The 13,790-nt window shown below is 46.0% G+C and overlaps 1 protein-coding gene across 1 annotated transcript in view; it reads left to right on the top strand.

The window, feature by feature from the left end:
- Positions 1 to 1,197: 1,197 nt before the first annotated feature.
- The window catches only part of LOC132127493 (dnaJ homolog subfamily C member 13-like), a 120,038-nt gene continuing 107,445 nt past the window's right edge, over positions 1,198 to 13,790 (top strand). The window contains exon 1 of the mRNA XM_059539394.1: positions 1,198 to 1,407. The gene's annotated coding sequence lies outside the window, so the exon portion shown is untranslated. The remainder of the gene's footprint in view (positions 1,408 to 13,790) is intronic.

Genomic DNA, 13,790 nt, shown 5'->3' with positions numbered 1-13,790 from the left:
ACTTGTGATCGATAGGATACATCTTCATTCACTGCTACGAACTGATGGCGGTCATATAAGTACGATTTAAACCATGCTAATGCATTTCCACTGATGCCAACAAAGTGTTCAAGTCTATGCAAAAGAATGTTGTGGTCAATTGTGTCAAACGCAGCACTAAGATCCAATAAAACTAATAGAGAGATACACCCACGATCAGATGATAAGAGCAGATCATTTGTAACTCTAAGGAGAGCAGTCTCAGTACTATGATACGGTCTAAATCCTGACTGGAAATCCTCACATATACCATTTTTCTCTAAGAAGGAATATAATTGTGTGGATACCACCTTTTCTAGTATCTTGGACAGAAAAGGGAGATTCGAGATTGGTCTATAATTAACTAGTTCTTTGGGGTCAAGTTGTGGTTTTTTGATGAGAGGCTTAATAACAGCCAGTTTGAAGGTTTTGGGGACATATCCTAATGACAATGAGGAATTAATAATAGTCAGAAGAGGATCTATGACTTCTGGAAGCACCTCTTTTAGGAGCTTAGATGGTATAGGGTCTAACATACATGTTGTTGGTTTAGATGATTTAACAAGTTTATACAATTCTTCCTCTCCTATAGTAGAGAATGAGTGGAACTGTTCCTCAGGGGGTCTATAGTGCACTGTCTGATGTGATACTGTAGCTGACGGCTGAATGGTTGCATAACTTGACATTTTTTTAATGACATCATCGCCCTTATTTCTTCTCATTCTTTTGATGATTGTAGGTCATTTTTTGGATATTTTTACCTCAATTTTTGCACATGGCACCTTTAAAAGTGATTTTGAAAAAATTGTTGAATCCTTCATACTGTTGTCTGATATCTGTCTCAGCCACCACGTATCTGTGTGCTGGTGGTACATTGTATACAGGTAGGTCCCCGGCCAATTTCCGGGGTGGCGTAGATATTTCTTGCCATAGTTGGCGCTGGGTTAAATTCCCGACAGCAGCTTGCCACATTTACAACAAAAACAATAATAATGTTTTTTTTTTCTTTTTGAAATGTGTTAAGTTGTCTAAATCTGTTGATAGATTTAGGGCATGCAAATAAGAAAGAAGAACAGCGACATTTCAGAGTAATAAATGTAACCCTCGGTTGTTCGCTGCACTTCTGGTCTGAGCTGTCAGCTGACAGACGCGTGAGACTCGAGCCGTGCGCATGCGCATTGCGCAGAACGCTGCCTGGAGGCTGAGGAAAGATGGCGGCGTCCTGAGTGCTCTGACAGAGGGAAGAGATTTTGGCCCGGTTTGGTTCGTTTCTGGATCACTGAGCTGCGGCTCCGCGCGTAACGGAGGCCTGCGGGCCGAGGGACGAGACCGAGCCGCTTCTCACAGCACAGATCCCGGTCAAACACAGCGCCGAGCTCCGTCTGTGAGGTGAGGCCAGCGCCGCCTGACAGAGACTTCACCTCACCGCGAAATACATCAACACTTTAATACATCACACAACTTTAATACCTCATAACACTTTAATACATCAACACTTTAATACCTCACAACACGAGACATAAGACACTGTCGAACATCTGTGTGCTGGTGATTATCAGATCTGAGGCGCTTTGACAAACTCTGATCTGGTTATATTACAGTCGTGTTTTATTTCATAATTAATCTGAGCACAGTTTGAGTGTTTTTAGTGTTTATGAAGCTCTCTTTGTCAGGACGAACTCAGTGTAAATGTGGTCAGATGTCACAAACCCTTATAAAAGCTGACATCTGATCGAAATGACCGGTTTATTTGAAAGTTATATGAAATTCACACGACATTTGAAATGGATGTTAAAATCCAGTTAGTGCTGTGACTGTGCTGTATAATATCATCTTTCACTACATGCACTTTTGTACTGTATTATATCATGGTCACAATAACTTTATACACTTCATATAAATATTGCATTGTAAATATCTGACAAAAACATAAATTGATATGATGGTTGGCATATAATTAAAAAGGACGTTTCTTTCTGTTTATAGTGTTAAGTTTGGTGTCTGATCTAACAGACTGTGTAATAATCTTGCAGCGATGTGAGAGAGTTAGTCTCATCTTCTTCTGTCCTGTGAGAGACTGCAGATGAAGATAGTTCTGGCTCACAGACTGATTAAAAGAAAGTTTCCTCACACGAACAGTAATGTTTTACAGAGGATTCAGTGCAGGGTAGTTTTTAGGCCGTCCAGTATTACTCCAGTTTGGTTTTGTTTTAGCGTGGTTTTTCATTTTTATTATTATTATTACTATTTTGGGTGTGTTTTGTCATCAGTCTGTTGTAATCAGGTTAGTGATTTGGTGTGTGTGGTGTTCTGGGGCTCGGGCAGTGAGCACCTGACCTGATCATGTGACTCTCATCCTCTGGACACGGCTCTCTGGAGAACTGACCACTTCCTGCTCTTTAGGGTTTGATGACTCTTCATTTATGCTTTTGCTTTAGTTTTTCTTACATTTTTTGCTACATACTAGGCATTGAAATGATCTGGTATTTTATAATTTGTGTTTTAGGTTGCATTTGAGTTTTAGTTTAGTTTTTTTCTTCCTGGGTTAACACCGTTCCTGCAAAAATGCCTTCTAATAAATAATAATTAAAAATCCATAATAAATTAATTTGGAATTTCCTTAAAACATTGTATGAAGCTTTCAGACATTTATTGTTATTATTATTATTATTTAAACTTTTATTTTATTGTTTTATTTATTTTTTGTGTTGCATTACTTTAACATTTACATTTATTCATTTAGCAGACGCTTTTATCCAAAGCGACTTACAGATGCAGTGAGAGTGTCTGTGTGTCTGTGTGAGTTTCTGTGTGAGTTTCTGTGAGAGTGTGTGAGTGTGTGTCTGTGAGAGTGTGAGTGTGTGTCTGTGTGAGTTTCTGTGTGAGTTTCTGTGAGAGTGTGTGAGTGTGTGTCTGTGAGAGTGTGAGTGTGTGTCTGTGTGAGTTTCTGTGAGAGTTTGTGTCTGTGAGAGTGTGTGAGTGTGTGTCTGTGTGAGTGTGAGTGTGTGTCTGTGTGAGTTTCTGTGAGAGTTTGTTTCTGTGAGAGTGTGTGAGTGTGTCTGTGAGAGTGTGAGTGTGTGTCTGTGTGAGTTTCTGTGAGAGTTTGTGTCTGTGAGAGTGTGTGAGTGTGTGTCTGTGAGAGTGTGAGTGTGTGTCTGTGTGAGTTTCTGTGAGAGTTTGTGTCTGTGAGAGTGTGTGAGTGTGTGTCTGTGAGAGTGTGAGTGTGTGTCTGTGTGAGTTTCTGTGAGAGTTTGTGTCTGTGAGAGTGTGTGAGTGTGTGTCTGTGAGAGTGTGAGTGTGTGTCTGTGTGAGTTTCTGTGAGAGTTTGTTTCTGTGAGAGTGTGTGAGTGTGTCTGTGAGAGTGTGAGTGTGTGTCTGTGTGAGTTTCTGTGAGAGTTTGTGTCTGTGAGAGTGTGTGGGTGTGTGTCTGTGAGAGTGTGAGTGTGTGTCTGTGTGAGTTTCTGTGAGAGTTTGTTTCTGTGAGAGTGTGAGTGTGTGTCTGTGAGAGTGTGAGTGTGTGTCTGTGTGAGTTTCTGTGAGAGTTTGTGTCTGTGAGAGTGTGTGAGTGTGTGTCTGTGAGAGTGTGAGTGTGTGTCTGTGTGAGTTTCTGTGAGAGTTTGTTTCTGTGAGAGTGTGAGTGTGTGTCTGTGAGAGTGTGAGTGTGTGTCTGTGTGAGTTTCTGTGAGAGTTTGTGTCTGTGAGAGTGTGTGTCTGTGACAGTGTGAGTGTGTGTCTGTGAGAGTGTGAGTGTGTGTCTGTGTGAGTTTCTGTGAGAGTTTGTGTGAGTTTCTGTGAGAGTTTGTTTCTGTGAGAGTGTGTGAGTGTGTGTCTGTGAGAGTGTGAGTGTGTGTCTGTGTGAGTTTCTGTGAGAGTTTGTGTCTGTGAGAGTGTGTGAGTGTGTGTCTGTGAGAGTGTGTGAGTGTGTGTCTGTGTGAGTTTCTGTGAGAGTTTGTGTCTGTGAGAGTGTGTGAGTGTGTGTCTGTGAGAGTGTGAGTGTGTGTCTGTGTGAGTTTCTGTGAGAGTTTGTGTCTGTGAGAGTGTGTGAGTGTGTGTCTGTGAGAGTGTGAGTGTGTGTCTGTGTGAGTTTCTGTGAGAGTTTGTTTCTGTGAGAGTGTGAGTGTGTGTCTGTGTGAGTTTCTGTGTGAGTTTCTGTGAGAGTTTGTTTCTGTGAGAGTGTGAGTGTGTGTCTGTGAGAGTGTGAGTGTGTGTCTGTGTGAGTTTCTGTGAGAGTTTGTGTCTGTGAGAGTGTGTGAGTGTGTGTCTGTGAGAGTGTGAGTGTGTGTCTGTGTGAGTTTCTGTGAGAGTTTGTGTCTGTGAGAGTGTGTGAGTGTGTGTCTGTGAGAGTGTGAGTGTGTGTCTGTGTGAGTTTCTGTGTGAGTGTGTGAGTGTGTGTCTGTGAGAGTGTGAGTGTGTGTCTGTGTGAGTTTCTGTGAGAGTTTGTTTCTGTGAGAGTGTGAGTGTGTGTCTCTGTGAGTTTCTGTGAGAGTTTGTTTCTGTGAGAGTGTGAGTGTGTGTCTGTGTGAGTTTCTGTGTGAGAGAGAGTGTGAGTGTGTATCTGTGAGAGTGTGTGTCTGTGTGTGTGTCTGTGTGAGTTTCTGTGTGAGAGAGAGTGTGAGTGTGTATCTGTGAGAGTGTGTGTCTGTGTGAGTTTCTGTGTGAGTTTCTGTGAGAGTGTGTGAGTGTGTGTCTGTGAGAGTGTGAGTGTGTGTCTGTGTGAGTTTCTGTGAGAGTTTGTGTCTGTGAGAGTGTGTGAGTGTGTGTCTGTGAGAGTGTGAGTGTGTGTCTGTGTGAGTTTCTGTGAGAGTGTGTGAGTGTGTGTCTGTGAGAGTGTGAGTGTGTGTCTGTGTGAGTTTCTGTGAGAGTTTGTTTCTGTGAGAGTGTGAGTGTGTGTCTCTGTGAGTTTCTGTGAGAGTTTGTTTCTGTGAGAGTGTGAGTGTGTGTCTGTGTGAGTTTCTGTGTGAGAGAGAGTGTGAGTGTGTATCTGTGAGAGTGTGTGTCTGTGTGAGTTTCTGTGTGAGTTTCTGTGAGAGTGTGTGAGTGTGTGTCTGTGAGAGTGTGAGTGTGTGTCTGTGTGAGTTTCTGTGAGAGTTTGTGTCTGTGAGAGTGTGTGAGTGTGTGTCTGTGAGAGTGTGTGAGTTTGTTTCTGTGAGAGTGTGAGTGTGTGTCTGTGTGAGTTTCTGTGAGAGTTTGTGTCTGTGAGAGTGTGTGAGTGTGTGTCTGTGAGAGTGTGAGTGTGTGTCTGTGTGAGTTTCTGTGAGAGTTTGTGTCTGTGAGAGTGTGTGAGTGTGTGTCTGTGAGAGTGTGAGTGTGTGTCTGTGTGAGTTTCTGTGAGAGTTTGTTTCTGTGAGAGTGTGAGTGTGTGTCTGTGTGAGTTTCTGTGTGAGTTTCTGTGAGAGTGTGTGAGTGTGTGTCTGTGAGAGTGTGAGTGTGTGTCTGTGTGAGTTTCTGTGAGAGTTTGTTTCTGTGAGAGTGTGAGTGTGTGTCTCTGTGAGTTTCTGTGAGAGTTTGTGTCTGTGAGAGTGTGTGAGTGTGTGTCTGTGAGAGTGTGAGTGTGTGTCTGTGTGAGTTTCTGTGAGAGTTTGTTTCTGTGAGAGTGTGAGTGTGTGTCTGTGTGAGTTTCTGTGTGAGAGAGAGTGTGAGTGTGTATCTGTGAGAGTGTGTCTGTGTGAGTTTCTGTGTGAGTTTCTGTGAGAGTGTGTGAGTGTGTGTCTGTGAGAGTGTGAGTGTGTGTCTGTGTGAGTTTCTGTGAGTTTGTTTCTGTGAGAGTGTGAGTGTGTGTCTGTGTGAGTTTCTGTGAGAGTTTGTTTCTGTGAGAGTGTGAGTGTGTGTCTGTGTGAGTTTCTGTGTGAGAGAGAGTGTGAGTGTGTATCTGTGAGAGTGTGTGTCTGTGTGAGTTTCTGTGTGAGTTTCTGTGAGTGTGTGTCTGTGTGAGTTTCTGTGAGAGTTTGTGTCTGTGAGAGTGTGTGAGAGAGGGTTTGAGAGAGAGTGTGTCTGTGTGAGTTTCTGTGAGAGTGTGTGAGAGAGTGTGAGTGTGTGAGTGTGTGTCTGTGAGTGTGAGTGTGAGTGTGTGTCTGTGAGAGTGTGTGTCTGTGTGAGTTTCTGTGAGTTTGTTTCTGTGAGAGTGTGAGTGTGTGTCTGTGTGAGTTTCTGTGAGAGTTTGTGTCTGTGAGAGTGTGTGAGTGTGTGTCTGTGAGAGTGTGAGTGTGTGTCTGTGTGAGTTTCTGTGAGAGTTTGTGTCTGTGAGAGTGTGTGAGAGAGGGTTTGAGAGAGAGTGTGTCTGTGTGAGTTTCTGTGTGAGTTTCTGTGAGAGTGTGTGAGTGAGTTTCTGTGAGAGTGTGAGTGTGTGTCTGTGTGAGTTTCTGTGAGAGTTTGTTTCTGTGAGAGTGTGAGTGTGTGTCTGTGAGAGTGTGAGTGTGTGTCTGTGTGAGTTTCTGTGAGAGTTTGTGTCTGTGAGAGTGTGTGAGTGTGTGTCTGTGAGAGTGTGAGTGTGTGTCTGTGTGAGTTTCTGTGAGAGTTTGTGTCTGTGAGAGTGTGTGAGAGAGGGTTTGAGAGAGAGTGTGTCTGTGTGAGTTTCTGTGTGAGTTTCTGTGAGAGTGTGTGAGTGAGTTTCTGTGAGTGTGTGTCTGTGTGAGTTTCTGTGAGAGTTTGTGTCTGTGAGAGTGTGTGAGAGAGGGTTTGAGAGAGAGTGTGTCTGTGTGAGTTTCTGTGAGTGTGAGTGTGTGTCTGTGAGTTTCTGTGAGAGTGTGTGAGTGTGTGTCTGTGAGAGTGTGTGTCTGTGTGAGTTTCTGTGAGTTTGTTTCTGTGAGAGTGTGAGTGTGTGTCTGTGTGAGTTTCTGTGAGAGTTTGCGTCTGTGAGAGTGTGTGAGTGTGTGTCTGTGAGAGTGTGAGCGTGTGTCTGTGTGAGTTTCTGTGAGAGTTTGTGTCTGTGAGAGTGTGTGAGAGAGGGTTTGAGAGAGAGTGTGCCTGTGTGAGTTTCTGTGTGAGTTTCTGTGAGAGTTTGTGTCTGTGAGAGTGTGTGAGTGTGTGTCTGTGAGAGTGTGAGTGTGTGTCTGTGTGAGTTTCTGTGAGAGTTTGTGTCTGTGAGAGTGTGTGAGAGAGGGTTTGAGAGAGAGTGTGTCTGTGTGAGTTTCTGTGTGAGTTTCTGTGAGAGTGTGTGAGTGAGTTTCTGTGAGTGTGTGTCTGTGTGAGTTTCTGTGAGAGTTTGTGTCTGTGAGAGTGTGTGAGAGAGGGTTTGAGAGAGAGTGTGTGAGAGAGTGTGAGTGTGTGAGTGTGTGTCTGTGAGTGTGAGTGTGAGTGTGTGTCTGTGAGTTTCTGTGAGAGTGTGTGAGTGTGTGTCTGTGAGAGTGTGTGTCTGTGTGAGTTTCTGTGAGTTTGTTTCTGTGAGAGTGTGAGTGTGTGTCTGTGTGAGTTTCTGTGAGAGTTTGTGTCTGTGAGAGTGTGTGAGTGTGTGTCTGTGAGAGTGTGAGTGTGTGTCTGTGTGAGTTTCTGTGAGAGTGTCTGTGAGAGAGAGTGTGAGTGTGTGTCTGTGAGAGTTTCTGTGAGAGTCTGTGAGAGAGTGTGTGAGAGAGAGTGTGAGTGTGTGTCTGTGTGAGTTTCTGTGAGAGTGTCTGTGAGAGAGATTGTGAGTGTGTGTCTGTGAGAGTTTCTGTGAGTGTCTGTGAGAGTGTGTGAGAGAGAGTGTGAGTGTGTGTCTGTGAGAGTGTGTGTCTGTGAGTGTGTGTGTCTGTGAGTGTGTGTGTCTGTGTGAGTTTCTGTGAGAGTGTGTCTGTGAGAGTGTGTGTGAGAAGGTTTGAGAGAGAGTGTGAGTGTGTGTCTGTGTGATTTTTTTCTGTGAGACAGTGTGAGTGTGTGAGTGTGAGTTTCTGTGAGAGTGTGAGTGTGTTTCTGTGAGAGTGTGTGAGAGAGAGTGAGAGTGTGTGTCTGAGAGTGTGTGTGAGAGAGTGTGTTAGAGAGAGTGTGTGTGTGTGTGTGTGTGTCTGTGTGAGTGTGTGTGTGTCTGTGTGATTTTCTGTGAGAGAGTGCGTGGGAGAGTGTGAGTGTGTGTCTGAGAGTGTGAGTGTGTGTCTGAGAGTGTGAGTGTGTGTCTGTGAGAGTGTGTGTCTGTGAGAGTGTGTGTGTGTGTCTGTGTGAGTTTCTGTGAGAGTGTGTGAGAGAGTGCGTGGGAGAGTGTGAGTGTGTGTCTGAGAGTGTGAGTGTGTGTCTGTGTGAGTGTGTGTCTGTGAGATTGTGTGTCTGTGAGATTGTGTGTCTGTGAGATTGTGTGTCTGTGTGAGTGTGTGTCTGTGAGATTGTGAGTGTGTGTCTGTGAGAGTGTGTGTCTGAGAGTGAGAGTGTGTCTGTGAGAGTGTGTGTCTGTATGTGTGTGTCTGTGAGATTGTGAGTGTGTTTCTGTGTGAGTGTGTGTCTGTGAGAGTGTGTGAGAGAGAGTGAGTGTGTGTCTGTGAGAGTTTCTGTGAGAGTGTGAGTGTGTGTCTGTGAGTGTGTGTCGGTGTGAGTTTCTGTGAGAGTGTGTGAGAGAGAGTGTGAGTGTGTGTCTGTGAGAGTTTCTGTGAGAGTGTGTGAAAGAGTGTGTGAGAGAGAGTGTGAGTGTGTATCTGTGAGAGTGTGTGTCTGTGTGAGTTTCTGTGAGAGTGTCTGTGAGAGAGAGTGTGAGTGTGTGTCTGTGAGAGTTTCTGTGAGTGTCTGTGAGAGTGTGTGAGAGATAGTGTGAGTGTGTGTCTGTGAGAGTGTGTGTCTGTGAGTGTGTGTGTCTGTGTGAGTTTCTGTGAGAGTGCGTGTCTGTGAGAGTGTGTGTCTGTGTGAGTTTCTGTGAGAGTGTCTGTGAGAGAGAGTGTGAGTGTGTGTGTGTGAGAGTTTCTGTGAGTGTGTGAGAGAGAGTGTGAGTGTGTGTCTGTGTGAGTTTCTGTGAGTGTGTGTCTGTGAGAGTGTGTGTCTGTGAGAGTGTGTGTCTGTGAGAGTGTGTGTCTGTGAGATTGTGAGTGTGTGTCTGTGAGATTGTGAGTGTGTTTCTGTGAGATTGTGAATGTGTTTCTGTGTGAGTGTGTGTCTGTGAGAGTGTGTGAGAGAGAGTGAGTGTGTGTCTGTGAGAGTTTCTGTGAGTGTGTGAGAGTGTGTGAGAGTGTGAGTGTGTGTCTGTGAGTGTGTGTCGGTGTAAGTTTCTGTGAGAGTGTGTGAGAGAGAGTGTGAGTGTGTGTCTGTGAGAGTTTCTGTGAGAGTCTGTGAGAGAGTGTGTGAGAGAGAGTGTGAGTGTGTGTCTGTGAGAGTGTGTGTCTGTGTGAGTTTCTGTGAGAGAGATTGTGAGTGTGTGTCTGTGAGAGTTTCTGTGAGTGTCTGTGAGAGTGTGTGAGAGAGAGTGTGAGTGTGTGTCTGTGAGTGTGTGTGTCTGTGTGAGTTTCTGTGTGAGTTTCTGTGAGAGTGTGTCTGTGAGAGTGTGTGAGAGAAGGTTTGAGAGAGAGTGTGAGTGTGTGTCTGTGTGATTTTTTCTGTGAGACAGTGTGAGTGTGTGAGTGTGAGTGTGAGTGTGTGTCTGTGAGAGTGTGTGTGTGTCTGTGTGAGTTTCTGTGAGAGTGTGAGTGTGTTTCTGTGAGAGTGTGTGAGAGAGAGTGAGAGTGTGTGTCTGAGAGTGTGTGTGAGAGAGTGTGTTAGAGAGAGTGTGTGTGTGTCTGTGTGTGTGTCTGTGAGTGTGTGTTTGTTAGGTGTGAGTGTGTGTCTGTGAGAGTGTGAGTGTGTGTCTGTGAGAGTGTGAGTGTGTGTCTGTGTGTGTGTGTGTCTGTGTGAGAGAGAGTGTGTCTGTGAGAGTGTGTGTGTGTGTCTGTTTGAGTGTGTGTGTGTCTGTGTGTGTGTGTGTGTGTGTGAGTGTGTGTGTGTGTGTGTGTGTGTGTGTGTGTGTCTGTGTGAGAAAGAGTGTGTCTGTGAGAGTGTGTGTGTTTGTCTGTGTGAGTGTGAGTGTGTGTCTGTGTGTGTGTGTGTGTCGGTGAGAGTGTGAGTGTGTGTTTGTTAGGTGTGAGTCTGTGAGAGTGTGAGTGTGTGTCTGTGAGTGTGTGTCTGTGAGAGTGTGAGTGTGTGTCTGTGAGAGTGTGTCTGTGAGAGTGTGAGTGTGTGTCTGTGAGAGTGTGTCTGTGAGAGTGTGAGTGTGTGTCTGTGAGTGTGAGTGTGAGTGTGTGTCTGTGAGAGTGTGTGTCTGTGAGAGTGTGTGTCTGTGAGAGTGTGTGTCTGTGAGAGTGTGTGTCTGTGAGAGTGTGTGTCTGTGAGAGTGAGTGTGTTTCTGTGAGTGTGAGTGTGTTTCTGTGAGTGTGTGTCTGTGAGTGTGTGTCTGTGAGAGTGTCTGTGAGTGTGTGTCTGTGAGAGTGTGAGCGTGTGCCTGTGCCTGTGAGAGCGTGTGCCTGTGAGAGCGTGTGTCTGTGAGAGTGTGAGCGTGTGTCTGTGAGAGTGTGAGCGTGTGTCTGTGAGAGTGTGAGCGTGTGTCTGTGAGAGTGTGAGCGTGTGTCTGTGAGAGTGTGAGCGTGTGAGTGTGTGTCTGTGAGTGTGTGTCTGTGAGTGAGTGTGTGTGTCTGTGACAGTGTGAGTGTGTGTCTGTGAGAGTGTGAGTGTGTGTCTGTGTGTGTGAGTGTGTGTCTGTGAGAGTGTGAGTGTGTGTCTGTGTGTGTGTCTGTGAGAGTGTCTGAGTGTGTGTCTGTGAGAGTGTGAGCGTGTGTCTGTGAGAGTGTGAGTGTGTGTCTGTGTGTGTGTCTGTGAGAGTGTCTGAGTGTGTGTCTGTGAGAGTGTGAGTGTGTCTGTGTGAGAGAGAGTGTGTCTGTGAGAGTGTGTGTGTGTGTGTGTGTGTGTGTCTGTGTGAGTGTGTCTGTGTGAGTGTGTCTGTGTGAGTGTGTGTCTGTGTGAGTGAGTCTGTGAGAGTGTGAGCGTGTGTCTGTGAGAGTGTGAGCGTGTGTCTGTAAGAGTGTCTGTGAGTGTGTGTCTGTGACAGTGTGAGTGTGTGTCTGTGAGAGTGTGTGTCTGTGAGAGTGTGTGTCTGTGAGAGTGAGTGTGTTTCTGTGAGTGTGAGTGTGTTTCTGTGAGTGTGTGTCTGTGAGTGTGTGTCTGTGAGAGTGTCTGTGAGTGTGTGTCTGTGAGAGTGTGAGCGTGTGCCTGTGCCTGTGAGAGCGTGTGCCTGTGAGAGCGTGTGTCTGTGAGAGTGTGAGCGTGTGTCTGTGAGAGTGTGAGCGTGTGTCTGTGAGAGTGTGAGCGTGTGTCTGTGAGAGTGTGAGCGTGTGTCTGTGAGAGTGTGAGCGTGTGAGTGTGTGTCTGTGAGTGTGTGTCTGTGAGTGAGTGTGTGTGTCTGTGACAGTGTGAGTGTGTGTCTGTGAGAGTGTGAGTGTGTGTCTGTGTGTGTGAGTGTGTGAGTGTGTGTCTGTGTGTGTGTCTGTGAGAGTGTCTGAGTGTGTGTCTGTGAGAGTGTGAGCGTGTGTCTGTGAGAGTGTGAGTGTGTGTCTGTGTGTGTGTCTGTGAGAGTGTCTGAGTGTGTGTCTGTGAGAGTGTGAGCGTGTGTCTGTGAGAGTGTGAGTGTGTCTGTGTGAGAGAGAGTGTGTCTGTGAGAGTGTGTGTGTGTGTGTGTGTGTGTGTCTGTGTGAGTGTGTCTGTGTGAGTGTGTGTCTGTGTGAGTGAGTCTGTGAGAGTGTGAGCGTGTGTCTGTGAGAGTGTGAGCGTGTGTCTGTAAGAGTGTCTGTGAGTGTGTGTCTGTGACAGTGTGAGTGTGTGTCTGTGAGAGTGTGAGTGTGTGTCTGTGAGAGTGTGTCTGTGAGAGTGTGTCTGTGAGAGTGTGTGTCTGTGAGAGTGTGTGTCTGTGAGTGTGTGTCTGTGAGTGTGTGTCTGTGAGAGTGTGTGTCTGTGAGAGTGTGTGTCTGTGAGAGTGTGAGTGTGTGTCTGTGAGTGAGAGTGTGTGCCTGTGAGAGTGTGTGTCTGTGAGAGTGTGTGTCTGTGAGAGTGTGTGTCTGTGTGAGTGTGTGTCTGTGAGAGTGTGTGTCTGTGAGAGTGTGTGTCTGTGAGATTGTGAGTGTGTGTCTGTGAGATTGTGAGTGTGTTTCTGTGAGATTGTGAATGTGTTTCTGTGTGAGTGTGTGTCTGTGAGAGTGTGTGAGAGAGAGTGAGTGTGTGTCTGTGAGAGTTTCTGTGAGTGTGTGTGAGAGTGTGAGTGTGTGTCTGTGAGTGTGTGTCGGTGTAAGTTTCTGTGAGAGTGTGTGAGAGAGAGTGTGAGTGTGTGTCTGTGAGAGTTTCTGTGAGAGTCTGTGAGAGAGTGTGTGAGAGAGAGTGTGAGTGTGTGTCTGTGTGAGTTTCTGTGAGAGTGTCTGTGAGAGAGATTGTGAGTGTGTGTCTGTGAGAGTTTCTGTGAGTGTCTGTGAGAGTGTGTGAGAGAGAGTGTGAGTGTGTGTCTGTGAGAGTGTGTGTCTGTGAGTGTGTGTGTCTGTGTGAGTTTCTGTGAGAGTGTGTCTGTGAGAGTGTGTGAGAGAAGGTTTGAGAGAGAGTGTGAGTGTGTGTCTGTGTGATTTTTTTCTGTGAGACAGTGTGAGTGTGTGAGTGTGAGTTTCTGTGAGAGTGTGAGTGTGTTTCTGTGAGAGTGTGTGAGAGAGAGTGAGAGTGTGTGTCTGAGAGTGTGTGTGAGAGAGTGTGTTAGAGAGAGTGTGTGTGTGTGTGTGTGTGTCTGTGTGAGTGTGTGTGTGTCTGTGTGATTTTCTGTGAGAGAGTGCGTGGGAGAGTGTGAGTGTGTGTCTGAGAGTGTGAGTGTGTGTCTGAGAGTGTGAGTGTGTGTCTGAGAGTGTGTGTCTGTGAGAGTGTGTGTGTGTGTCTGTGTGAGTTTCTGTGAGAGTGTGTGAGAGAGTGCGTGGGAGAGTGTGAGTGTGTGTCTGAGAGTGTGAGTGTGTGTCTGTGTGAGTGTGTGTCTGTGAGATTGTGTGTCTGTGAGATTGTGTGTCTGTGAGATTGTGTGTCTGTGTGAGTGTGTGTCTGTGAGATTGTGAGTGTGTGTCTGTGAGAGTGTGTGTCTGAGAGTGAGAGTGTGTCTGTATGAGTGTGTGTCTGTGAGATTGTGAGTGTGTTTCTGTGTGAGTGTGTGTCTGTGAGAGTGTGTGAGAGAGAGTGAGTGTGTGTCTGTGAGAGTTTCTGTGAGAGTGTGAGTGTGTGTCTGTGAGTGTGTGTCGGTGTAAGTTTCTGTGAGAGTGTGTGAGAGAGAGTGTGAGTGTGTGTCTGTGAGAGTTTCTGTGAGAGTGTGTGAAAGAGTGTGTGAGAGAGAGTGTGAGTGTGTATCTGTGAGAGTGTGTGTCTGTGTGAGTTTCTGTGAGAGTGTCTGTGAGAGAGAGTGTGAGTGTGTGTCTGTGAGAGTTTCTGTGAGAGTCTGTGAGAGAGTGTGTGAGAGAGAGTGTGAGTGTGTGTCTGTGTGAGTGTCTGTGAGAGAGATTGTGAGTGTGTGTCTGTGAGAGTTTCTGTGAGTGTCTGTGAGAGTGTGTGAGAGAGAGTGTGAGTGTGTGTCTGTGAGAGTGTGTGTCTGTGAGTGTGTGTGTCTGTGAGTGTGTGTGTCTGTGTGAGTTTCTGTGAGAGTGTGTCTGTGAGAGTGTGTGTGAGAAGGTTTGAGAGAGAGTGTGAGTGTGTGTCTGTGTGATTTTTTCTGTGAGACAGTGTGAGTGTGTGAGTGTGAGTTTCTGTGAGAGTGTGAGTGTGTTTCTGTGAGAGTGTGTGAGAGAGAGTGAGAGTGTGTGTCTGAGAGTGTGTGTGAGAGAGTGTGTTAGAGAGAGTGTGTGTGTGTG

Source organism: Carassius carassius, chromosome 45, assembly GCF_963082965.1.
Source record: "Carassius carassius chromosome 45, fCarCar2.1, whole genome shotgun sequence".
Taxonomy (NCBI): domain Eukaryota; kingdom Metazoa; phylum Chordata; class Actinopteri; order Cypriniformes; family Cyprinidae; genus Carassius; species Carassius carassius.
Note: the sequence above shows the minus strand (reverse complement) of the source record. Positions and strands in the feature narration are given on the sequence as shown.